General features: G+C 44.1%; 1 long non-coding RNA gene across 1 annotated transcript; it reads right to left on the bottom strand.

The window, feature by feature from the left end:
* Window positions 1–359: 359 nt before the first annotated feature.
* Window positions 360–27,719, bottom strand: LOC120981052. Its single transcript, XR_005774617.1, has 3 exons — window positions 27,710–27,719; window positions 15,728–15,732; window positions 360–1,883 (listed from the first exon to the last, which is right to left on the bottom strand). It is a non-coding gene; the product is annotated as an uncharacterized LOC120981052 (long non-coding RNA).
* Between the last annotated feature and the right edge of the window lie 2 nt (window positions 27,720–27,721).

Raw genomic sequence — 27,721 nt, 5'->3', positions numbered from 1 at the left:
TTTATGATACAGTCAGTTTGTATCTGACTAATTGCAGTCTACTCACAGAGACTGGCAGTATCATAAATTACCATGATACAGTCAGTTTTGGTCAGGGGAGCCGCCATAGGCCAGGGAGATGCAGCTAACGCATGGACCGTGTTTTCTGGGCTGGTCGTGTGCTTGAACCCTTAAAAAGGAGTGAATTATAGAACAGAGTGAAAACAAAGTAATCACCAAAAGAAAGGCATCTTTTCTGTTTGCTTTGTAAGAAAAACTCGAAAGTGACATTCTATTGATAGAGAGCTATTGAGACCCGAATATTGGGAAAAATACAAACAACCAAACTTTTCTTTTACTTGTAGAATCATCCGGCTCCCTGCTGATTTTATAAATCAACTGAACTGAAATAGGTCATGTTTAATTCTCTGTACTGTAGTCCTAGGACAGGAGATCTTTTTGTCAAAGACTCGTTCCTGTGTTGTTGGCACTCTTCACCCAGTGCTTATCCATGCACATGTTGACTTCTAGACCATGCTAGGTGTCACATGCCAGCAGACACTTGGCGTTACACCCATTTTTCCTAATCCTGTCTGTGTTTACTTTTTTGCCATGTCCCAATAAGGAAGTACCGTGTATGGGTTTGAGGGGGAAGGTTTTATGTATCTGAACTGAAGGCAGCTATGATTCAGATGGAGCAGGCATGGTGTCTCATACAATGTTCTGAGTATTTAGTGGATTATTAAAAGGAGAAACGTTGCACACAATTACGTTTTTCCACTCTTTGTTCTACTTGTTTATAGTATTAAAAATGTTATGGGTGGCATGACCTACATTAATATTATCAGTGTATTATGTTTACATGCATTGAGTACAATAAAGATAGCAAAAAGCAAAGTGATAATTATATGTGTAAAGTAATCCCCATGTAGGCTAAGAAACAAGTTTCCCAAGGTTTAGACTGGGGCATTTTTGTTGTGTTTTTTCCCCCTCAAACAAAAATAAGTTCACCATGAAAAAAAATGTGAAAAAAAACAAACTATTATATTTATTGAAATTGGCTTTCTATAGAGATATGTTCCTTGGTACAAAAATCAAAAAGTTTTTACCCAAGTTATTGTTTTACTACACCTGCACAAATCAGTCAATAATTGAGAATGATGAAAATAATGTCTCTCATCATGTCTATGTGCACATTTAGTAGACTGAATGCTGAGAGCATCCATTAATGGCTGAGATTAGTGAAGCCTCACTTACACGTCAGTGTACGTGTTCTTCACAGAGAGCACATGTTTCCCCTTCTTTTTAATGTGTGTATTCACACATCAGTGTTTTCGAACGGTCCGTGGGTCTGGTTTTAGTATGGAAGCATGCTCTATTTTGCCCATGCTCACAGATCCATCACATTCTTTATGGTCTATGAAAAACACAGACGCAACACGGATGCCATCCGTGTTTCACAGACCATTAGGAGGGGATGCTATGGAAATAAATTTTCAGCTTTGCAGTGTCAGTGAAACAGGGATGACACAAAAAACGGACTAAACACGAATCCTTCACGGATGTATCACTGACCACCCTATCACAGATTTCATCACAGACACTGATATGTGAATGAGGCTTAAGTCCTAATATGGAAATGAACACAGGGGAGGTTGAGGAACCGAGAAGTTGGCTGCACATGTGTTTGATCTTGAGAAATGTTCCTCTCAAGGGCGAGTTGCTACAAGGTGGGAATGAAAAAGAGAAGGTAATATACCAGGGATGGCCAACCTGAGGTTCTCCAGCTGTTGCAAAACTATAACTCCCAGCATGCCCAGACTTGCCTTCAGCTATCAGCCTTAAGCAGGGCATGGTGGGAGTTGTAGTTTTGCAACAGCTGGAGATCCACAGGTTGGCCATTCCTGTAGTATACCATGGGCAGAGGCAAAGTCTGTAAGGAAGAGACAGTGGATAGAAATAAGGAATATGTGGGGGTATCTAATGGGAAGAACTAAGGAGAATAAGAAAGAACTGGAAGGATGTGTAGATCATATGGGCTTTAGGGTACGGCGACTTTGGGCACGATAGGTCTTATGCGTCCAAGTATCACAGTGTAGCAGGGAAGCCATAGGGATAAATGTCAGAGGTTTACCATAACCCCAGAATCACATAGAATCCAGCAGTGATTTTTTGGGGAGATTCTGGGGTCGTGCCAAATGACTGCCCTACTACACTGCAATATTTGGGCACTCGACACGCCGCACCCAAAATCGCTGTGCAGTCGTACCCTTTGGGGAACAGAATGGGATGCAAAATAGATGAATGAAATGTAGTGTAAGGGATCGTCTCTTTTCAGGGGGTCACACTCACAGATATCTTCGCAGACACGGTTATAATGTCCAAACTCTTGCTTTATTTCAGACACTTTAGCAAAGCACAGGTTAAGAAATCGCAGCTTTAACTTATCACGTATGACATCCACACAAAATAACAAACCCTTGCCCGGCTAGGCTCTAACTAAACACATAAGCGTATCCCTGACTCACCTAGAGAGCCCTGTTCACACACGGAACACAAATGCTGCTTTCCTCAGCCAATCAGTCCAGCAACCTCCAGGCTGTGACACTTCAATACCTTTTGGGGGATTGTGGCCCAGTAGTCCTCCCGACTCTGGCCTCGTGATCCTTGTTTCACAGGCATCACCGCGTCCCCCAAAGTTCAGGCTATCGCCTAGCCTCGTAGCCCCTCAGCCCACCCGGCTGAGACCACTCACACAGAGCCTCACCAGGACTCTGCTGCACACAGACACTCCCAAGATCCAGTAGCAGGATTAAATAGGATCCCTGGACATGAGCCTGCCTCAAGTCCCGGACTGGAACCTGGGGAAACAACACCTCAATGTTCACATTGCCACAGTAGATATGGAGAAGTAAGCGGAAACCACAAACCTGAACAGGAGACGTATAGATATGAGGCCAAAGTCTATGGCACACTGGATTGGATGGAAGGGGGAAAAATAATGTAGTGTTAGGGAAGCCTGGTGGTAGAAAGATTATAGCGGCAGGTTTTTCTGATTGATCTGAAGAACAGAAAAAAAAACAAGAAAAAAAACAAAACAGATCCTGAGCATCAGTTCTGCACATTTGGCATCCATTTGAGCTATTTCCATCTGAGATCCGTTATTTTAGATAGGAAAAAAAGTATTGTTGGCACATCTATATAGTGAAAACATGAAATTACTATATGAATGGCGGCTGTCTTGATCAGTATTTTAAGATGATGGAAAGCTGTTTCTAAACTGGTGGAAAGGAAAGTAAAACTGGCTTAGTTGCCCATAGCAACCAATCCGATTCTACTTTTTATTTTTTCAGAGTGCCTTTTGAAAAATGAATGATGGAATATTATTGGTTGCTCTCTGGGCAACTAAGGCCGGGTTCACATCTGCGTTGTGAACTCCGGCCCTCTGATCCGGTCACTGTATCCGGCATATACTGTATACCGGCTTTTGGACGGACAAAAAAAAATACTACACGCAACATCTTTTGTCAGACTTGTAATTGTAATGACAATGTATTGTAACATGCAGATTGATTACACGTGGCGCTCGCCATTAGGGCACAACCACTGTAAAACTTTCAGGTCCATTGTCCCTGAAACCATGTACTGCCTTGAACAACAACAGTCTAACCTCATTAACCCTTTTGATACCACAAGGTTCTGGCAAAGGTGTATATTCCTGTTATATTCTGTTCCAATGAACACTGTGAATTATGGTTCCATGTGTAAATTGTATCATATAATGCCTTCCAAATGGTTTTGAATTCCTGTAAAAAAAAAAAAAAAGCTAAACTTGTGTTTTTTTATTTTTATTTATTGTATATATTATGCTGAACATTTGCATTAAAGTTATGATTATTGAACAATGAGATTTTATGCTTATGTTCCCAAATGTACCAGAACAGCTTATCTCCCTTTATTCTGATATCAATGGTATCATTGTGCCAAGGCAGCCTGGGGTAATTGTATCCCTCGTTCTGACGCTAACCACTCCTGGGGAGGGCTGGAGATTCCATGTTTATGACTTTCCCTGTCTTTTGTCCTCCAGTTCTGGCATATGGACTGTACACTATTATTCAGACGCACCCGAAGCTCGCTTTGCTCAACACTAGTTGCCATGTTGGAGCTGATCGGCTTGGGTGTCTATTACCATTTGTAGTTATTCAGTTTAATAGTTATTTAGATTATAGTAGTTGTCATCATCAAAAATAGAAACAGAACATCCCATTTAGCCAAATGAAGCGTATTAGGAGAAATTGCTCTGATGATCAGGTAATAATGGAGTCAAATAAATATTTAGAAAAATAGATTTAAAGACAAGGAGTACCTGAGAAGACTTTTGGAAGAATCTACAAAAAGAATCCTTAAGGTTTCTCAGAAGGAGAGCCTATTACCACGTGATAGTACCAAAAGGAAATCTGAAGAAAATAAGCCACAAAAAGAAACCCATTAGCTCAGTCTAATCACTAGATTCAACTCTCAACATTCTCGGATTAGAAGATATTTTAGCTTCCCAGTCATTGATTGGGGTCATAATTCTGCCTCAGCCGCAAAGGGGAGAAGATTCCTCAGCTTGCTGCAGGACTACTTTATGGGCCAGTTTGTAGAAGCTCCCACTTGGGGCGATGCTCTGTTGGATCTGGTCATTTCTAATGATGTAGAACTTGTTGGAAATGTTACTGTTCGAGAAACACTAGGTAATAGTGACCACAATATAATTATATTCCCCCTAAACTATAAGGGTACTTTCACACTAGCGTTTTTCTTTTCCGGTATTGAGTTCAGTCCTAGGGGCTCAATACCAGAAAAAAACTGATCAGTTTTATCCTAATGCATTCTGAATGGAGAGCATTCTGTTCAGGATGCATCAGTTCAGTCCCTCTTACGTTTTCTGGCTGTAGAAAATACCGCAGCATGCTGCATTTTTCTCTCCGGCCAAAAATCCTGAACACTTGCCGGAATGCCGGATCCAGCATTAATTTCCATTGAAATGTATTAGTGCCAGATCCGGCATTTAAATTGACGCATTGAGGGATCCGTTCTCCCAGTCCGCGCATGCGCCGACCTTTAAATCTGTGAAAAAAAATATACCGGATGCGTTTTTCCGTATGGCATCTGGATCCGTCTGACAAATGCATCCGTTTGCGTCCGGATTGCCGGATCCGGGAGAATCCTCTGACGCAAGTGTGAAAGTAGCCTAAGAAGCAAACTGTCAGGCAGAGCAAAGACACTGAAATTTAAAAAGGCTAATTTCCCTGGGTTGAGGGCAGCATTTAAGGGCATGGACTGGGAGCAGCTACTGTCAAATAATAAGGCCTCATGCACACGACCGTGGTGTGTTTTGCGCTCCGCAAATCGTGAATCCGCAAAACAAGGATGGCGTCCGTGCGCATTCCGCAATTTTCGGAACGGCACGAACAGCCTTTAATATAAATGCCTATTCTTGTCCTCAAAGCGTGGACAAGAATAGGACATGTTATATTTTTTTTGTGGGGCCACGGAACGGAGCAACGGATGCGGACAGCACACATATATGCGTCATCTCGCGAGACGCGAGATTTCCTGTGAACGCGATCGGAAGGTAAGCGAGTGGATTGCCAGCGCCGATCATTCGCTGGCAGGCTGGAGATGTGATTTTATTAACCCCTAACAGGTATATTAGACGCTGTTTTGATAACAGCGTCTAATATACCTGGTCCTCTGGTGGTCCCTTTTGTTTGGATCGACCACCAGAGGACACAGGTAGCTCAGTAATAAGTAGCACCAAGCACTACACTACACCCCCCGTCACTTATTCACCCCTGATCACCCCATATAGACTCCCTGATCACCCCCCTGTCATTGATCACCCCCCTGTAAGGCTCCATTCAGACATTTTTTTGGCCCAAGTTAGCGGAAATTATTTTTTTTTCTTACAAAGTCTCATATTCCACTAACTTGTGTCAAAAAATAAAATCTCACATGAATTCACCAAACCCTTGACGGAATCCAAATGCGTAAATTTTTTTAGACATTTATATTCCAGACTTCTTCTCACGCTTTAGGGCCCCTAGAATGCCAGGGCAGTATAAATACCCCACATGTGACCCCATTTCGGAAAGAAGACACCCCAAGGTATTCCGTGAGGGGCATATTGAGTCCATGAAAGATTGAAATTTTTGTCCCAAGTTAGCGGAAAGGGAGACTTTGTGAGAAAAAAAAAAAAAAAATCAATTTCCACTAACTTGTGCCAAAAAAAAATAATTATATGAACTCGCCATGCCCCTCATTGAATACCTTGGGGTGTCTTCTTTCCAAAATGGGGTCACATGTGGGGTATTTATACTGCCCTGGCATTTTAGGGGCCCTAAAGCGTGAGAAGAAGTCTGGGATCCAAATGTCTAAAAATGCCCTCATAAAAGGAATGTGGGCCCCTTTGCGCATCTAGACTTTGTAAGAAAAAAAAATAAAAATCATCATTTTCCGCTAACTTGTGACAAAAAATAAAATGTTCTATGAACTCACTATGCCCATCAGTGAATACCTTAGGGTGTCTACTTTCCGAAATGGGGTCATTTGTGGGGTGTTTGTACTGTCTGGCCATTGTAGAACCTCAGGAAACATGACAGGTGCTCAGAAAGTCAGAGCTGCTTCAAAAAGCGGAAATTCACATTTTTGTACCATAGTTTGTAAACGCTATAACTTTTACCCAAACCATTTTTTTTTTTACCCAAACATTTTTTTTTTTATCAAAGACATGTAGAACAATAAATTTAGAGAAAAATTTATATATGGATGTCGTTTTTTTTTGCAAAATTTTACAACTGAAAGTGAAAAATGTCATTTTTTTGCAAAAAAATCGTTAAATTTCGATTAATAACAAAAAAAGTAAAAATGTCAGCAGCAATGAAATACCACCAAATGAAAGCCCTATTAGTGAGAAGAAAAGGAGGTAAAATTCATTTGGTAAGTTGCATGACCGAGCAATAAACGGTGAAAGTAGGGTAGGTCAGAAGTGTAAAAAGTGGCCTGGTCATTAAGGGTGTTTAAGCTAGGGGGGCTGAAGTGGTTAAATATATTAATAGTGATGGATGAACATCGGCCAGGATGATTTGCGAACATACGTTCGCGATCAAATGTTCGTGAACCGCGCGTTCGCGGCAGGCCCCTTGACTTTAATGCCAGGCAAACCTGAAAAACCTTCCACTAAATACTTACTAGAAGTGCACAAATAGTCCCACAACATGGACAGTGACATACCAAAGGGGGATCATTGGCAAAAATTCCCACAAAAAATATGTATTTTAATCAGGGGCCATTTTTATGCGTCTTAAAGGGAAACTCTCAAAAATATGCCCTGCTGGAGCCTAGAAAAAATTTATTTTAGGCCACAGGTGTACAGGCCCTAAAAAATTAGGCATTCACCTGACAGAAAAGAACTTGTGATGATGTGGCTGGAGGTACATTAGGTGGTCACTGGCTAAAAAATTTACTGTAGGCCAGTACAGGCCCCAAAAATTAGGCATTAACCTGACAGAAAAGAACTTGTGATTATGTGGCTGGAGGTACATGAGGCAGTCACTGGATAACATTTTTACTGTAGGCCACTGTAGAGGCAGGCTGCGTTACCGCAGTGTTCTGGTCGGAGACTCTATGTGCCCGATATGGAAACTGAGAGCAGACCGGTGTGGGCGGCATGTGGAGCTAATTTTGTAATAATTTATTGTGGGCTTTACAAACTTAAAATACCTTTTGAAAAAAAAAATTGTCAAAGGAAAATATTGCATTTAGATGAAGAACCTGCTGCTGTCAGAGGTGTCTAAGTTTATTTTTGGTGTTGCCCTGGTCTGGTGGGGGCCTATTCCTGGGAACACATTCCTGCTGCAAACAAAGAACCTGCTGCTGTCAGATCCTGCTGAGTTAGGCCTTATACTCAACCGTTACCATGTTCCTGCTGCTGTCTGTCCTGATCCTGCTGAGTTATGTGTCGGCCTTATACTACAGCATTACCATTGAACTTCTGCTGCTGCTGCCTGTCCTGATCATGCTGAGTTATGTGTAGGCCTTATACTCCACCGTCACCTTTACCTGCTGCTGTCTGTCCTGACTCTGCTAAGTTATGTGTCTGCCTTATACTACAGCGTTACGATTGAACTTCTGCTGCTGCTGTCTGTCCTGATCCTGCTGAGTTAGGCCCAGCTATGTTTAGATAAATCACAGAAAATGCACCAAACGGATATGCCACTGACTATACTAGCTAGTCATACAAGCAGATATTAAAAGCTGAGACTTTTGCCAATATATTCCTGTCAGGAACATATCGGAGCCCATCATGCACCACGTCACGGTCTCTCAGCATGGCAAGGGTCCTACCACTACGCTAACTATGGTGTGAACAAGGTGTGAAGGTGATGAAATCCAGCTCACAGCCAAGCTTCCACACAACCGCATAGCAGGACAACTAATGCAATGTGAACAAAGCAAGACTGTAAGCTAAACCCATATCAGACCATGTGATGGAGGTTACCAGGTGCAAAAGAATGTTTAAATGCCAGGTAAAGGCACATTCAATACATATAAAACAAAATCACAGAAATATAGTGGCAAATATGGGGGAGCTGCTCAAACCCCAAACACTGTAGCGTGTTTTTAATTGGGGGAGCAGTCCCACCGCATGTGGACCGCAGCAAACGACTATCCCCAGCAAAAAAAATGCATACAATGGAGGATGCCGGCACGGTCCACATGCACCACAAGGGTATCCTACACAAAACTGAGCATTGTGCGGATGAAAATATAATTATATAAATCACAGAAAATGCACCAAACGGATATGCCACTGACTATACTAGCTAGTCATACAGGCAGATATTAAAAACGGAGACTTTTGCCAATATATTCCTGTCAGGAACACATCGGAGCCCATCATGCACCACGTCACGGTCTCTCAGCATGGCAAGGGTCCTATCACTACGCTAACTATGGTGTGAACAAGGTGTGAAGGTGATGAAATCCAGCTCAGAGCCAAGCTTCCACACAACCGCATAGCAGGACAACTAATGCAATGTAAACAAAGCAAGACTGTAAGCCACACCCATATGGGTGTGGCTTACAGCCGGTTACATCATACATCTGTACTTCCATGTGTGTATAAATATATATATACACTCGCAGCGAGGTCGAGATTTATGATGGCTGATTTGGTACGTATGACACCAGGTACTAAGTAATCATTTGTAAAGGGATGAAATACTTATTTGCATAACTGTATATATACATTACAGAGTGTAGGCGAGAGATACAAAAGTAATGTAAGCATTGTACCTGGGCATTTCCTGTCACGGATCTCACTGATCCACCCGATGTGCCTCCTCTTTAGATCCGACCAATGTTTGATGATTGCCATCAAAGTGTGTTTCCCCTTAAACTCCCTCTTTAGCTGCTTCTGTATCTCCCTCACAATTCGCTTTTTCTCTTCTTGGACCCGGGTCCGGTCATAGCCCCTTTCCAACATTCGCTGCAGGATAAATATGCAAGCATATAATCCCAAATTTTTTAACTAAAAGTATTTAAAATAATGTCCTCAACAACACATCTAAAAGTTTTTAAGTCTTTGAAGGGGAAATATTAGATTTAATCTTACCATTATAAGATCTAATTGTATTGCAATTGTATGTGTGTGGGGTCTGAACAATCGGATATTGGCCAGAGATGTACCTGTCTAGTGAAGTGACACTACGGTATGGGGTGTACTGGTTCGCCTCCCCGTGGTGCAGCCTGGGTAACGCTAAATTAACCAGCAAATACTGGCGGTCAGACAAAGAAAGCTTCTCCTGAGTCCTGACCAACAGGACACAAACTCAAATCCATAGACTGTGTGTGTGTGTTAGGATGGCCACTTGCAGAGCCCCGAAAAGGAGGACAGTGGCGAACAATAGTTAAATACTACATAGTAGTTGCCCAGGTTATCACAGCATGGTCCATATTACTATATATAAGAAGATGTATAACGTATATCAGCTGTACATATTGTGGGGTTTCGCTTTGGTAGGTAGGGTAAGCGGACGCAGTACAGAGGCAAAATACAGGGAGTGCAGAATTATTAGGCAAGTTGTATTTTTGAGGATTAATTTTATTATTGAACAACAACCATGTTCTCAATGAACCCAAAAAACTCATTAATATCAAAGCTGAATATTTTTGGAAGTAGTTTTTAGTTTGTTTTTAGTTTTAGCTATTTTAGGGGGATATCTGTGTGTGCAGGTGACTATTACTGTGCATAATTATTAGGCAACTTAACAAAAAACAAATATATACCCATTTCAATTATTTATTTTTACCAGTGAAACCAATATAACATCTCAACATTCACAAATATACATTTCTGACATTCAAAAACAAAACAAAAACAAATCAGTGACCAATATAGCCACCTTTCTTTGCAAGGACACTCAAAAGCCTGCCATCCATGGATTCTGTCAGTGTTTTGATCTGTTCACCATCAACATTGCGTGCAGCAGCAACCACAGCCTCCCAGACACTGTTCAGAGAGGTGTACTGTTTTCCCTCCTTGTAAATCTCACATTTGATGATGGACCACAGGTTCTCAATGGGGTTCAGATCAGGTGAACAAGGAGGCCATGTCATTAGATTTTCTTCTTTTATACCCTTTCTTGCCAGCCACGCTGTGGAGTACTTGGACGCGTGTGATGGAGCATTGTCCTGCATGAAAATCATGTTTTTCTTGAAGGATGCAGACTTCTTCCTGTACCACTGCTTGAAGAAGGTGTCTTCCAGAAACTGGCAGTAGGACTGGGAGTTGAGCTTGACTCCATCCTCAACCCGAAAAGGCCCCACAAGCTCATCTTTGATGATACCAGCCCAAACCAGTACTCCACCTCCACCTTGCTGGCGTCTGAGTCGGACTGGAGCTCTCTGCCCTTTAACAATCCAGCCACGGGCCCATCCATCTGGCCCATCAAGACTCACTCTCATTTAATCAGTCCATAAAACCTTAGAAAAATCAGTCTTGAGATATTTTTTGGCCCAGTCTTGACGTTTCAGCTTGTGTGTCTTGTTCAGCGGTGGTCGTCTTTCAGCCTTTCTTACCTTGGCCATGTCTCTGAGTATTGCACACCTTGTGCTTTTGGGCACTCCAGTGATGTTGCAGCTCTGAAATATGGCCAAACTGGTGGCAAGTGGCATCTTGGCAGCTGGACGCTTGACTTTTCTCAGTTCATGGGCAGTTATTTTGCGCCTTGGTTTTTCCACACGCTTCTTGCGACCCTGTTGACTATTTTGAATGAAACGCTTGATTGTTCGATGATCACGCTTCAGAAGCTTTGCAATTTTAAGAGTGCTGCATCCCTCTGCAAGATATCTCACTATTTTTGACTTTTCTGAGCCTGTCAAGTCCTTCTTTTGACCCATTTTGCCAAAGAAAAGGAAGTTGCCTAATAATTATGCACACCTAATATAGGGTGTTGATGTCATTAGACCACACCCCTTCTCATTACAGAGATGCACATCACCTAATATGCTTAATTGGTAGTAGGCTTTCGAGCCTATACAGCTTGGATTAAGACAACATGCATAAAGAGGATGATGTGGTCAAAATACTCATTTGCCTAATAATTCTGCACGCAGTGTACAAGTTCTTAACTCAAATTTCAGTGTTTATTCACACTTGCAGCAGTTGAATAAATCAACACGTCACTTTGCAGTCTTTGGTGTTAATTCACACACAAATGGAAAGCTCAGTTTGCACAGAACAACATGTCACTTTGCAGTCTTTGGTGTTAATTCACACACAATGGAAAGTTCATATTGCGCAAGTCACCTTGTTGGCAGGTCGGCCTCCAGTAGCCCACAGCAGGCTTTAGGGAGCCTAATCCCTCTGCACGTTGGACGTCCACGCACGCAGCAGCGATGATAACGTTGTGACGTCACTGTGCGGTCCGGACATGCTGCCAGGCCCTGCTCCCAGTAATGGGGATACGTAAAGCCATCCTGACCCCTGCCAACTGGCAACACCTGTGTAACCACAAAAAAAGGAGAACTTCCAGCCGTCCATCCTAGCCTTGCACCGGACGGAGGACCAGGAGCCTGAAAACCTGACTGTCCCGCCACCACCCTAGTGTGTGTGAGTGTGTGCGTGGTATATACTGTGTGGCAGGAAAATGGATGTGCACTGTGCATGTGAGAGATATTTCTTTGCTGTCTATACATACATGATACAGACATAGTGGTGTGATGTCACAACAATACTTAGTGCACCAATCATTAATATTTATTTAGACCTAATAAAATTTGAAATTGCATGTATTGCGGTTGCGCGTCATTAATTCCAATTTGCGCAATCGCGAATATATTGGAACACTCTATCTGCATATAAAGCTATTGTTCAAACAGTGCTGTAATGTAAAATTACTTACAGTGATCAGGAGTTCTTCCTCAAGTTGCTGCCAACCATGTTCTCCAGTCTCAGGAAACTAGCAAAACTAGGCCATGCCTGTAATGTGCATGCGCATCTCGCGCATACTGCTTTGCCGATTTCGCAATCAATAAAATAATCTCGAATTCTCCAATATATGACGAATATTCTACCGAAGATTCGCTAAATATCATGAATTCGAATATTGCCCCTGCTGCTCATCACTAGTCGCAGCTGAACGTCAGCAAGGCGAGCCATGGCCATGTAAGATCTTCTAAAATGGCCAGAGATTTTCCTGGCTTACTGCAAGACGTCCTGGACCCGGGGTATTTGGCAACGAATCGCTGCACGACTAAGTTCAGGACGTGTGCCATGCACAGCACGTGTGTAATTTTGCCCTGTTTCAGCGCACTCAGCAGATTGGCACCGTTATCGCACACCACTTTACCAACTGTCAAATTGAGCGGGGTTAGCCACTGATCGACCTGTGACCACAGAGCTGAAAGCAGTGCAGGACCGGTGTGGTTCTTTTTTTCCAGGCACAACAGTCGCAGCACAGCATGGCAACGTCTCACCTGGGACGTCAAATAGGTTTACATGCTTGATGGCCGTCAGAAAGTTCACCCAGTGGGCGGTAAAAGTTATGTACCTTCCCTGACCGTGTTTGCTAGACCAAGTGTCTGTGGTCAGATGTATCTTGGCACCAACACTGTGTTCAAGAGATATATTTACTTGCCGCTGAACGTGGCCATATAGCTCTTGGATGCCCTTCTGGGAGAAATATTTTCTTCCAGAGACCTTCCATTGCGGTGTGCCAATGTACACAAATTTTCTAAAGGCCTCCGAGTCCACCAGTTTATATGGCAGTAGTTGGCAGGCTAGCAGTTCCGACAAACCAGCGGTCAGCCGTTGGGCAAGAGGGTTATCCAGTGTCATCAACTTTTTACGCTCAATATTTGGTGGAAACAGGTATATCGAACCCCTTAATAAGTATTTTGTGGAATCAGGTATATCGCAGGCCTTAATCAATATTTGGTGGAAGCAGGTATATCAATCCCCTTAATCAGTATTTTGTGGAAGCAGGTATATCAAACCCCTTAATAAGTATTTTGTGGAATCAGGTATATCGCAGCCCTCAATCAGTATTTTGTGGAAGCAGGTATATCAAACCCCTTAATCAGTATTTTGTGGAAGTAGGTGTATCACACCCCTCGATCGATATTTGGTGGAAGCAGTTATATCGAACCCCTTAATCAGTATTTTGTGGAAGTAGGTGTATCACACCCCTCAATAAATATTTGGTGGAAGCAGGCATATTGAACCCCTTAATCAGTATTTTGTGGAAGCAGGTATATCGCAGGCCTCGATCAGTATTTTGTGGAAGAAGGTATCTCAAACCTCTTAATCAGTATTTTGTGAAATCAGGTATATCGCAGGCCTCAATCAATATTTGATGGAAACAGATATATCGAACCCCTTAATCAGTATTTTGTGGAAGCAGGTTTATTGCAGCCCTCTGTAACGGTCGCGTACACACACATACAGGGGGGAGGGAAGTGACCACTGCGCTCCACCCTTACCCCTGGCCCTGCCTACTTGCCTCGAGTCCTAATGACAGGGGACAACTGGACGGCAATCCCTAACTTGGAGTAAGTGCAGGGATGACAGACAGACAAACAACAGGACGTGAACGGACCGAGTCAATACCAGGAAAGCTGCAAAGTACAAATGGAGCAAGCAGAGAATTGTCAGGAGAAGCCGGGGTCATAAATACCAGGAGAGCAGAGAAGTACAAGAGGAGTCCTAAGAGAGTAGTCAGGTGGGAGCCGAGGTCACAATACCAGGACGGAAGCGCAGTACAGGAGGAGCAGGCAAAAGGATGGTCAGGGAACAGGATCAGGTAAGTATTCAGCAGTCCAACAAATAGCCAGGAAGCTAGAAATTAACAGGCAACCTGTAGCCAGCAGGCTGCCTGTATTTATAGTGGGGAGTGAGGGTCATGTGACGTGGCCAGCGTCACATGACCGACAGACCAACCAGTCGAGCACCGAGTGATCAGCTCGGCACTCAAGGCAGACTAGGGAGCCACCCAGCTAGTAAAGCCGCCCTGGGAATGAGGTCAAACACAGAACCTCATTCCAAAAGCTAAGCAACAGTTCTGCGGGCAATGGGGGACCGAGTGCACCTTCGGAACCCTGTGACACCCTCATTCAGTATTTTGTGGAAGCAGGTATATCAATCCCCTTAATCAGTATTTTGTGAAAGCAGGTATATCGCAGGCCTCAATCAGTATTTTGTGGAAGCAGGTATATGAAACCCCTTCATCAGTATTTTGTGAATCGGGTATATCGCAGGCCTCAATTAATATTTGGTGGAAACAGTAATATCGAACCCCTTAATCAGTATTTTGTGGAAGCAGGTATATCGCAGGCCTCAATCAGTATTTTGTGGAAGCAGGTATATCAAATCCCTTAATCAGTATTTTGTTGAAGCAGGTATATGAAATCCCTTAATCAGTATTTTGTGGAAGCAGGTATATCGCAGCCCTCAATCAGTATTTTGTGGAAGCAGGTATATCAAACCCCTTAATCTGTATTTTGTGGAAGCAGGTATATCGCAGGCCTCAATCAATATTTGGTGAATCAGATATATCATACCCCTTAATTAGTATTTTGTGGAAGCAGGTATATCGCAGGCCTCAATCAATATTTGGTGGAAGCAGGTATATCAAACCCCTTAATCAGTGGAAGCAGGTATATCACACCCCTCAATCAATATTTGGTGGAAGTAGGTATATCGAACACCTTAATCAGTATTTTGTGGAAGCAGGTATATCACAACCCTCAATAATTTTTGCCACAACAGTTATATCACACCAGTTATATCAGTTATATCACACCTGTTTATTTGGGGCAGCAGGTATATCGCACCCGACAATCAGTATTTTGTGAAAGCAGGTGTATCACACCCCTTTATCAGTTTTTTGGGACAACAGGTATATCAAACCAGTTGCAAATTGTTGTTCCAATAGCGCTTGTCCCTCTATATAGCTGCAGTATCGCAGCAGAACCGCACAAAACTGCTGCACAATACAAATGCGCTATAATATACTATCTATGTTAGAAAGTATATTATATGTATATCACACCCTTCAGTATATCACACCTATCGATATCACACCTATACCAGTCCCCTACACTGGCAAAACACAGAATGTTAAAGGGGTTATCCGAGTTATTTTTTTGTTCTTTCTATGTTCCTAACTGGGCAAATGTAACAGCTTTCCAATTCACTCACTTTATCTCCAGTGGCTGGTTTCTCAGATTTCACTGAGGGTCACATGACCTGTGATGTCAGCTTCTCTCCCTGCTCTGATAAAGGTCGTTTACAAGCCTGTAAAGGAAACGTCACTGTGCTGGCCACGCCCCCCTTCACTGCCGTCTGTGTGCTCTATCCTAGGAATCTTAACCCCTTCAGCTGCACAGACTCAGGGCTGAAGTGTTTACTGTGTAGCTGCAGGCAGTGAGGAGACAAATGCTGGGCACAGGAGCTGAAAGAGAAGTTCTGCAAAGCATTACAGGTAGGGGGAAGATCCTGTGTGTATTAGCAGTGTCATTATATAAGTGGAAGTTGTAGTTCTACACTTACAAGTTGCTGTTTTCTCCCAGCACTCAGGGCAGCTCTTGTATCCACTCCCTTAGCAGTGTCATTATACAGCTGGGACTTGTAGTCCTACAAATACAACATGCTGCTGAGTCTCCCAGCAGGCAGACATGTCACTCAGGGCAGCTCTTGTATCCACTCCCTTAGCAGTGTCATTATACAGCTGGGACTTGTAGTCCTACACATACAACAAGCTGCAGAGTCTCCCAGGAGGCAGACATGTCACTCAGGGCAGCTCTTATATTCACTCCCTTAGCAGAGCAGGGGGAGGGGCAGAGATTGTTTTTATTGCATGTAAACAAAGGGCCAGAAAAGAACCAGGGAAATGAGGAAATATATATATATTTTTTGCATAAAACTTGCTTAGCTCAGTTATATATCACATATTCAGTGCTGTATTATTTTTTTTCATAACTCGGATAACCCCTTTAAATGGCAGCCAGATCGGGATTTGTTATAGGGTGGGGATGTGTCCATGTACTGAAACATCTCAATTGGCTGTCCTGTACCACCTGATGGATACTTCATGGGTCAAAGTTCGGCGTAATGCAAAAGAATATAGCGCTGGTGGACATATGTTAGCATGCTCGGCGAACTTGCAAAGTTAGCTGCTAAACGACCGCCAGGCGAACCGAAAGGCCATCTCTATATATAAAGCTAACAAAAACAGGGTCCGAGCAGGTAGTTCCCCTAAATAATGTGAAAGAGGGGTTAGTCACTGAAGATAAGAAAAAGGCAGAGTTACTAAATGTTTTTTTTAGCTCTGTATATACAAAAGAAGAGAAAGGAGCTGATATCTGTGGTGCTGGAGCTGTTAGTACATCCAGTAATATACTCAATTGGCTAACTGTAGATATGGTCCAAGATAAGTTAAAAAGGGTAAATGTGAACAAGGCTCTGGGTCCAGATGGATTACACCCAAGAGTGCTTAAAGAGCTCAGTTCAGTCATTGCTGTGCCCCTGTTTATAATTTTTAAAGATTCTATAGGTACTGGTACAGTGCAAAGTGATTGGCGCAAGGAAAATGTGGTGCCCATATTTTAAAAAGAATCTAGGTCCTTCACAGGTAATTATAGACCAGTTAGTTTAACTTCTGTTAAAAAATGTTTGAAGGACTCTTAAGAGACTATATACAGGAGTATGTGACTGTAAATAATATTATACATGATAACCAACATGGGTTTACCAAAGACAGAAGTTGTCAGACTAACCTGATTTGTTTTTATGAGGAGGTGAGTAGTAGCCTGAGGGGTCACTGTGGGTGTAGTGTTTCTGGATTTTTCAAAGGCTTTTGATACTGTCCCTCATAGATGTTTAGTAGGTAAAGTAAGGTCTATAGGCTTGGAAAGTATAGTTTGTAATTGGATTGAAAAGTGGCTGAAAGACCGTGTCCAGAGAGTTGTGGTCAATGATTCCTATTCACAATGGTCCCGGATTATAAGTGGTGTACCCCAAGGTTCAGTGCTGGGCCCTCTATTATTTAATGTATTTATTAATGATATCGAGGACAGGATTAATAGCACCATTTCTATTTTTGCAGATGACACCAAGCTACAGTATGTAGTACTGTACAGTCTATGGAAGATGTCTATAAACTACAAGCTGACTTGAACACTGAGCGATTGGGCATCAACTTGGCAAATGAGGTTCAATGTGGATAAATGTAAAGTTATGCATTTTGGTAGTAATAATCTCCGTGCTTCATATGTCCTAGGTGATGTAACACTGGGAGAGTCAATTGTAGAGAAGAATTTGGGTGTTCCTGTAGATGGTAGATTAAATAACAGCATACAATGTCAATCAGCTGCTTCTAAGGCCACCAGGATATTGTCATGCATTAAACGAGGCATGGACTGGGGGGCAGGGGTGTAATATTACCACTTTACAAAGCGTTGGTGCGGCCTCATCTGGAATATGCAGTTCAGTTCTGGGCACCAGTACATAGAAAGGATGCACTGCAGCTGGAAAAAGTACAGAGGAGAGTGACTAAATTGATAAGGGGCATGAAGGGTCTTAGTTATGAAGAAAGATTAAAAGAATTGAATGTATTTAATCTTGAGAAGAGACGTCTAAGGGGGGACATGATTAACCTATACAAATATTTAAATGGGCCATACAAATAACACGGTGAAAAACTGTTCCATGCAAAATGCCCTCAAAAGACAAGGGCACTGCCTCCGACTGCTCGATTCGCTCAGGCCTACTACTATTACCCATAGACAGCCATTTTACTGCTTTGTATGTTCCATGCTGTGCTGCTTCTACTGCCGCTACTATAGCAGCCAAATGCGTATCCGTACCATTTCCACATTCACACTGCAGTGCTGCTCTCCCAATTAAAAGGGAGAATTTTTTTAGACATCATTTACTATTGCTGTCATTGCGTTCGAGAGCTTGGAGAGGGGGGAGGGAAAAAGAAAAAATTCATAAAAAATAAATGAAAAGAGATGACAGGTTTTCCTAAAAATTATGAGTACTAGGAAGCTAGAGGGGGTTAAATCCCAATTTTAAGGGCAATTGGAGAAACGTAATTTTGCTCCAAAACGAACTTTTTAAAAAATTCAGCAAATCTGAACAGAACTGAATCTCAACTGGTTTGCTCATCTCTACTATGGACACCCGTACGGCATTTTTTTAAAATAGTGTTTTAGACTCCAAATAATTTTTTAATTGGTATTTATTAAAGGTTTTCAACAGTTTTTCCTCTATAGCTTTCAGTTTTGGTGCATTTACAGGCTATTGCTCTCTGCCTCCCATTGAGTTCTCCAGGGAGCTGCTCTGATGGCACGATCTGTAGCTCTTATCTCTGAACTCCCGACAGCTCCTTAATACTCATTGTTGAGGAACGGTTGAGACGTATGCATATATATCCATGCATGCCTGCAAACACGTGCGGGCATGTATGGTATATATGTGCATACATTAGCCATAGCATCATGGGACGATGTGCGCAAATGTGCCCAGCATTTGCGCACGTCTGCCCATGGTGATCCCCAGGGGCTCATGGTGGCCCCTGTGGGAAATATGTGCCCCCTTATGATGTAGGGGCTTGTGCCCCCTTATGATGTAGGGGCTTGTGCCCCCTTATGATGTAGGGGCTTGTGCCCCCTTATAATGTAGGGGCTTGTGCCCCCTTATATAATAATGTGCCCCCTCTAGATATGTCCCTAATATTAATGTATACATGTGTATGGATGTGCCCCAAGCATCCATACGCATGTATATTATATATATCCCCCCCCCTCCTACAACTGAAACCAGGTGCATCGGTGTGAATGTGCCCCAAGCATTCGCACCGATGCAATCTGGCTAATTGCATCAGAATCAAAAGGGTTTTGGAACCGCGCTGCTAGAGACTATGTCTCCCGGTCATCAGTGAATGAAAAAGGGTGTCAGCCCCTCTCCTCAACACCCGCCGGATCCAGTCCTCCCCAGAACTCTCTCGCTGCAGGGTTGAAAGGAAATAGGCAGAATAGTGAAGCACCCTTTACACTCTTTTTATAAAAGGTTTTATTCTACTCACAAAGGTTCGTAGACAAAAGGCATAAAATCAATATCAGTCGTCACATTCCTGCCCGACCCGGGTTTCGCTACCTTGCTTCTTCAGGGGCGATAACTGCGCATGCTTGCAGTCAAGCCTCTTAAATAGCCCAGCTGATTAAATAACACAGGCCGGTCTAATTTCGGATCATAACATGATTCTAAAACATCATTCACATAACATGATCTAGAAACATCATTCACAATTCATACATAATAAAAATACCATTAGTGATCCTTTGATACCATCACATTTCAAACATAAAAACATATACAATATAAAACTGCGAGAGGATTTTCTCTCTCTCTTACCAATTAATACACAAATACATATATCTCTCTACCCTTTCGGGTTACCGCAATTCCATATATTCAATCTATGTCTCTAACCTCCTTATAGAAATTCTTATCCCATATTCTAATCATACCATCCAATATCTCAAATGTCGTATATTAGGACCACAGTCTCAATATTATACCTTGATATCGGTCTATTCTGAGGACATAGTTCCTGTGCTCTCCACCCACCTCTGGGGCGTTTCTTCAGATGTAATCCACCTACTCCCGTGGTGTCACTCAGGTGTTCCCGACCTCTCCTCCACCCAGACATCCACATCACAAGGCTCCACCGTTCAATCAGACAGTCAAGCCAAAGTGACGTCACTCGAAGGTCCTTAAGAGGTCAGGTAGGGAACAGCCAACTGCGCCATCGGTGAGAACAATATTTCTCATGCATGATTAGTAGATTTATCCCAATATAGGTGCCACTACTCCTTAGTTCCCCTCCCTCTCCTGGGGTACCACTTGGATGTCCTTCCCCATTATGTGTCACTCAGGTGTTCTCGACCCCGCCTCCACCCCGTCACCCACATCACAAAGTTCCACCGTCCAATAGGACAGGCAGGCCAATATGACGTGGCTCAAGGTCCTTAAGAGGCCAGGTACAGAACAACCGGTTACTCCACTGTTTGGGAACATTTTATACTAAACACTTTATACCAAACATGGTTTTAGGTCAAATTCAATGTTAAGACCACTGGGTTGTAGGGTCCCTAATTTATAGATCCACTCTACCTCTTTTTTGTTGATCTGTGCCAATGAATCCCCCCCGCGCCAGTGCGGTTTAATTGTTTCCACACCAGCAAATTTTAAACCTTGCGGGCTTTTTCCGTGCACCAATTTAAAATGTGCTGATACGCTGTGGGTCATCAGGCCTTTCTTGATGTTCCGTAGGTGTTCTTGTACCCTAACCTTCAGCTTCCTGATAGTCCTACCCACGTACTGGAGCCCACAAGGGCACTCCAGTACGTATATGATGCCCTCATTTTCACATGAGCAATTATTCCTTATGCAGAATTCAGCCCCCTTCTTTTTGGATACTATAGAGTTAATACTCCTCTGTCTTTCTTTTTGATTACGGTTTTTACAGCCTGCACAAAATCCGCACCAAGTGAATTTTCCTACTTCTTTTTTCACTTTTATATTTACAGGGGGAATGGCACTATGTACAAGTTTTTCTTTAATGCTAGCCGCTTTTTTGAAGATAAAAGGGGGGTTCACTGGTATTATTTTTCCTATTATCGGGTCGTTTCTTAATACTCCCCAATTCTTTTTTACCATTTTCTTGATGTTACCAGACATGGAACAGAACTTGGTCACAAAGGAAAACCTATAATCCCTATCCTTCTTTTCCATTTTTTCTTTTGTGTGTTCCCTTCTTCCCTCTCTTTCTCTTTCCACATTTTGTATGCACATATCTAGATTGGCCTCGTCATACCCTCTTTCCACAAACCTGTTTTTGAGTACCCCACATTGTGTTCTGTAGTCACTCACTTCTGTACAGTTACGGGCCATTCTCTTGAACTGACCTTTCGGTAGGTTCTTGAGCCATGGGCCGTAGTGACAGCTCTTCATATCAATGTAAGAATTTACATCTGTTTCTTTGAAGTATGAAGTTGTTAAAAAGCTACCATTTTCTATCCGAATACATAGATCCAAAAAGTTAACACTAGTGTTGCTGATCTCTCCCACAAATCGTAGATTCCAATCATTGATATTCAGCTGGGAAATAAAGGACTCAAGTCCCTCGATCTCTCTCCTTCCCACACTAGGAGACAGTCATCAATATACCTCCTCCAGAAGGTCAATTTGCCCCCTGGGGTATCTGCTCCTAGTGTGGGAAGGATCGAACTCTCTTCCCAAGCCCCCATGAAAATATTAGCAAAACTGGGGGCGAATTTCGCCCCCATCGCCGTGCCAATACACTGAACATTCTTTTGTGCAGGCTGTAAAAACCGTAATCAAAAAGAAAGACAGAGGAGTATTAACTCTATAGTATCCAAAAAGAAGGGGGCTGAATTCCGCATAAGGAATAATTGCTCATGTGAAAATGAGGGCATCATATACGTACTGGAGTGCCCTTGTGGGCTCCAGTACGTGGGTAGGACTATCAGGAAGCTGAAGGTTAGGGTACAAGAACACCTACGGAACATCAAGAAAGGCCTGATGACCCACAGCGTATCAGCACATTTTAAATTGGTGCACGGAAAAAGCCCGCAAGGTTTAAAATTTGCTGGTGTGGAAACAATTAAACCGCACTGGCGCGGGGGGGATTCATTGGCACAGATCAACAAAAAAGAGGTAGAGTGGATCTATAAATTAGGGACCCTACAACCCAGTGGTCTTAACATTGAATTTGACCTAAAACCATGTTTGGTATAAAGTGTTTAGTATAAAATGTTCCCAAACAGTGGAGTAACCGGTTGTTCTGTACCTGGCCTCTTAAGGACCTTGAGCCACGTCATATTGGCCTGCCTGTCCTATTGGATGGTGGAACTTTGTGATGTGGGTGACGGGGTGGAGGCGGGGTCGAGAACACCTGAGTGACACATAATGGGGAAGGACATCCAAGTGGTACCCCAGGAGAGGGAGGGGAACTAAGGAGTAGTGGCACCTATATTGGGATAAATCTACTAATCATGCATGAGAAATATTGCTCTCACCGATGGCGCAGTTGGCTGTTCCCTACCTGACCTCTTAAGGACCTTCGAGTGACGTCACTTTGGCTTGACTGTCTGATTGAACGGTGGAGCCTTGTGATGTGGATGTCTGGGTGGAGGAGAGGTCGGGAACACCTGAGTGACGCCACGGGAGTAGGTGGATTACATCTGAAGAAACGCCCCAGAGGTGGGTGGAGAGCACAGGAACTATGTCCTCAGAATAGACCGATATCAAGGTATAATATTGAGACTGTGGTCCTAATATACGACATTTGAGATATTGGATGGTATGATTAGAATATGGGATAAGAATTTCTATAAGGAGGTTAGAGACATAGATTGAATATATGGAATTGCGGTAACCCGAAAGGGTAGAGAGATATATGTATTTGTGTATTAATTGGTAAGAGAGAGAGAAAATCCTCTCGCAGTTTTATATTGTATATGTTTTTATGTTTGAAATGTGATGGTATCAAAGGATCACTGATGGTATTTTTATTATGTATGAATTGTGAATGATGTTTCTAGATCATGTTATGTGAATGATGTTTTAGAATCATGTTATGATCCGAAATTAGACCGGCCTGTGTAATTTAATCAGCTGGGCTATTTAAGAGGCTTGACTGCAAGCATGCGCAGTTAACGCCCCTGAAGAAGCAAGGTAGCGAAACCCGGGTCGGGCAGGAATGTGACGACTGATATTGATTTTATGCCTTTTGTCTACGAACCTTTGTGAGTAGAATAAAACCTTTTATAAAAAGAGTGTAAAGGGTGCTTCACTATTCTGCCTATTTCCTTTCAACCCTGCAGCGAGAGAGTTCTGGGGAGGACTGGATCCGGCGGGTGTTGAGGAGAGGGGCTGACACCCTTTTTCATTCACTGATGACCGGGAGACATAGTCTCTAGCAGCGCAGTTCCAAAACCCTTTTGAATTGCCTATATCGGTGTGAACGACCTACCACACTACTTCGGGACCTGCAGCAGCGCAAGTAACTTGTCCGTGTTGGGACACAGGACTGACTTTCTGTTTTTTGTAATTGCATCAGAATGACCGGACAAGGGTCCGGTCATCCTGATGGATACAAAGAGCTCAGATTCAACAGAATCTGAGCCCTTTGTTGTAATTTTCCCCAGCGCCGCTGGAGATAATTACACATGATAGAAGAAGGGGAGAAGCCTCTCCTCCTTCTATTATGTGCATTCCGACAGTGCGATTACTATCGCACTGTCCGGAATGCTAGGTGCAGCAGGCGGGAGATCAAAGGCTTCTCCCGCCTGTCTGCAGCGCGTCCCCGATGTGCTGGCCGGCGCAGTGACGTCATATCACTGCGCCGGCCCACGTGGATGATGGTGCGCGGCCCCCGGCACTCAGTAGTTAGGTTCTGGGCCCCCACCTCGAAGAGGAGCGCGTCCTGCGCTCTGGAAGAAAGTGCGGTGCGGGACCCCCCCCCTTGCTGCCCCCACGTGGAGGAGAGCGCGTCCTGCGCTCAGAGCAGAGCGCCGACTGGACCTCCCCTTCAGATAGAAGAGCGCGATCGGCGCTCAAGGCTGCCCTCCCCAGGAGGAGAAAGGATCGGGACACCCCTGGACGAACGAGCAGAACCCTAAGTATCCCCCCCTTATATCTACCCCAACCCCACCAACGATATCCCTGATCCCCTAACCCTTACACCCCTGAGCCCAAACCCCTATCCTACCAACGATCCTACACCACCTCCCCTTATTAACCCCTGGGTTACCCCTACCCCTGCATCCCCCTGGTTAACCCTTTCCCTGCCAGGACCATACCCCTCAACCCCTACCAGGCCAGGCATATAACCCTGATCCCTGGTTGACCCTGTAACCCTATACACCCCTGGTAACCATAGCCCTATTCCCCTGGGTTACCCCTACCCTGGTGGCCCTGATTAACCCCTGGTGGTTACCCTGGTTCTCTGCAGAGCATGCCTCTGCTCTGCAAACAATCCCTTTTACCCTGTGTTCCTTGGCCTGCAGGCATTAACCCCTGTAAGGCCACCGTTAACCCTCGGCGTATCCCATAGGGACAGTGAGTAGCCAGGCGGGTGGATTGTTAATATTACTTGTATGTGTGAACTGTATAGTTAGTTTGTGGGTGGAATTTAGGAACGTGTAGTGTAGTTGAGTTCTGTATATTTAGTGCTGTATTGTTAGTGTATTGCGTAGTGTATTGTTAATAAATACCGTTATATTTGTAACTATCTGTGTAACGTGTAGTTATTGGCGATAGTTAGTAAGGCGCATGCAGCTAGCATAGTGATTAGTGTAAAGCATAGCAAAGGTATTGTGTTATTATTATATAAAGGTATAAATGGGCGGAGTCATCAATAGTTGGCTCCTCCCATTTATGAATATTAATTATCAATATTTGCATAAATATTGGTGATTAATATTCCCCCTTTACATTGGCGAGCCAGGTAGCCAAGCCGCAGTGCCGAGGAGCCCAGGTTGGCCTGGGATAGCCGGCTTCCCCCCTCCCGTGGGGTGGTGGGCCGGCGCGTAGAGCCGCACGCCTCGGGGCCGGAGCGCGGTCAGAAGCCCTGCCGCCTCTCTCCCGGAGCGCATCGCACGTTCGTTGGGAACCCGGTGCTAAATCATTCGTAGACGACCTGATTCTGGGTCAGGGTTTCGTGCGTAGCAGAGCAGCTACCTCGCTGCGATCTATTGAAAGTCATCACCAGACGGCTCCACCTATTTATGAATATTAATTATCGATATTTGCATAAATATCAGTGATTAATATTCCCCTTTACATTGGCGAGCCAGGCCCACTGCGTGGATTTTGCGTTTGTTTTTGGTCTTAAGGCTGAGGGTCGCTGGTACTGTGAATTAGCGGGCAGGAGAGACGCGGTCAGCGGAGTGTCTGAGCGTCTAGGACCCGATAATTCGTACAGGAGAAGCGATACTTCCCTTAAAGTACCAGAAATAAAACAAAATCTTTTGCAGAGAATCTATAATCTATCTGTGTACTAATATTTTTGTATTTGCTTTACACGGTCACCGTCTCTGGGGTAAGAGAAGAAGGCATGGAAAGAGATCCATCTTCGTTGGAGGTACATAGAAGTCCAGCTGGTCGGGAAGAAGTGATCCGGAAGAAAAGGACTTCTTTCAAGCAGCTGCAAGGGACGGAAAAGTACAGCACCAACAAGAAGATGGAGGCTCAGAAAAATGTCACTGCATCGCTCAAGTCATTGCAAGGGAGAAGACACGTCACTGAAGGAGATCCATCTTTGTGGAGCGGCGTACAAGTCCGGCTGGTCGGGAAGAGGCGATCCGGGAAAATGGACTTCTTCCAAGCAGCTGCGAGGACAAAGAGGTACGGCCCCAAGGAGAAGATGGACGCTCATCAAACGGTGAGTATGGACTTCCCCACACTGCAACACTTGAGCAGACACAGCACATTTAACCCCATCCTCCCCACCACATACAAGTCAGCAGAAATGCTGTGGTCCGATTTGTTGGCACAGGCTTGTAGTTATGACAAGCTTTGTGTTAACAAACGGACGGTTTTGAACAAGGCCACCAAACGGCTTCGGATGCTAGCCAAACTCGTTCATACGTTTGAGGCCAGCATCTGTAAGCCAAAGGAAGTGGCGCTGGTGTCTCAGTCAATGGAGACAATTCCTCCGGCCATTCACTGCCAGTGCTGTGCCAGTAATTCGGACCAGGTTTCGGCATTGCGGGCACAGCTGGCAGAGAATGTGCAGTCTACTGTTGACCGTGATGCGCAGGTGGCTAATATAGAGTCACAGTTAGTAGAGCTGCAGAGGCAGAAGGAGGAAATTGAGGCTAAGTTGACTCAGTCTTATACTGAGGTCAAGGCCTTCAAGGAGCGGACTGCCTCTACTGACGTGACGGTAGCCAAATTGAAGGCTGAGGTTGCTGTAAGGTCCCAGCTAATGTCTGGCATGCAACAGGTTATCACCAAGTTGGTGCCGGCCCTTTTTTCCGTAAAGCCAGGGTCGGAATCTCCCAAAACGTTGCCCTGTGCAGGGCCACAAGGGGGGAGAGTAGTCTGTGACCGATCTAATCATCAGGTCAAGCCGGTCCAGACTAACAGAGATTTTTCCATGACTTTAGGAAAAAGAACTGTCGTGAAGAGTGCGTCCCTGAGGATGGAACAATTCAGGAGAAGGGAGCACGGCTGCAGTGTAGATGGACCTGGGCCATGCAGAGCAAACATCAGATGTTTTGCATGTGGTGGCCTAGGTCACATAGCGAGACACTGCAAAACAGATAGGAACATAACACACAGGACAGGAAACCAAGTCACGTGTTTCAGGTGTGGGAACAAAGGACACATTGCAAGGAATTGCCCTTGTGCAAGTAATTGCAATGTGTCCAACAGTATCAGCCAGGTAACAAATTGTGCAGTGGGGTCTAGTCAGCTTGGCCAGAAAGGAGTTACCTCTCGGCAGCATCACCAGCTGCTGAGGGGTCAGAGTGGCCAAGCTAGGCAACATTTGACACCCCTGTACTATTTGTTACACCGTTTGTTCCCTGTGTATGTCCATGTTGTGTGTTTTTGTTATCTGTTTGTAAGTTTTTCTTGATGTTGATGGTGGTAGTCCTTGTCTACGGATGTGTTCTACCATGCTGATTTATGTAGTGTTGTAAGTCCCGTCTGCTGTCTCTGTTTCATTCTGTGTCCCCTTGGAGTGGAACAGTGTTATACTGTGGATCGAGAACGTATAGGTTCGCGAGCAGATAATATCATACGGGAAATCCTGCTGGTCGGGAGAAGGCATAAGGACCTTCTCCATGCAGCACACAAAGGATGATGTGATATTATTCTGGGCAACCAGGGTCTCAGATCGATACAGATAACGCTGTTGTGCTCAAGGTTTTCGGCAGGGCTGTGTTGCGCTGGGGACTGGGGCGAACAGACAACATTGGTGTAATGTTGTGCTGCGCACTTAATTCTAGTCCGAGCGGGCAGCACAGCTCTGATGGGGATTGGACGCAGAGTGTTTGGCAGCAGAGTGTGGACTGTGTTCTTGTCTTGTGGGGTCCTGGGGAGCCAGGGCATGCCTATGCCATTGGTTCTGCGGGCCTCCACAAGATGGGATCA

Source organism: Bufo bufo, chromosome 10, assembly GCF_905171765.1.
Source record: "Bufo bufo chromosome 10, aBufBuf1.1, whole genome shotgun sequence".
Lineage (NCBI taxonomy): Eukaryota > Metazoa > Chordata > Amphibia > Anura > Bufonidae > Bufo > Bufo bufo.
Note: the sequence above shows the minus strand (reverse complement) of the source record. Positions and strands in the feature narration are given on the sequence as shown.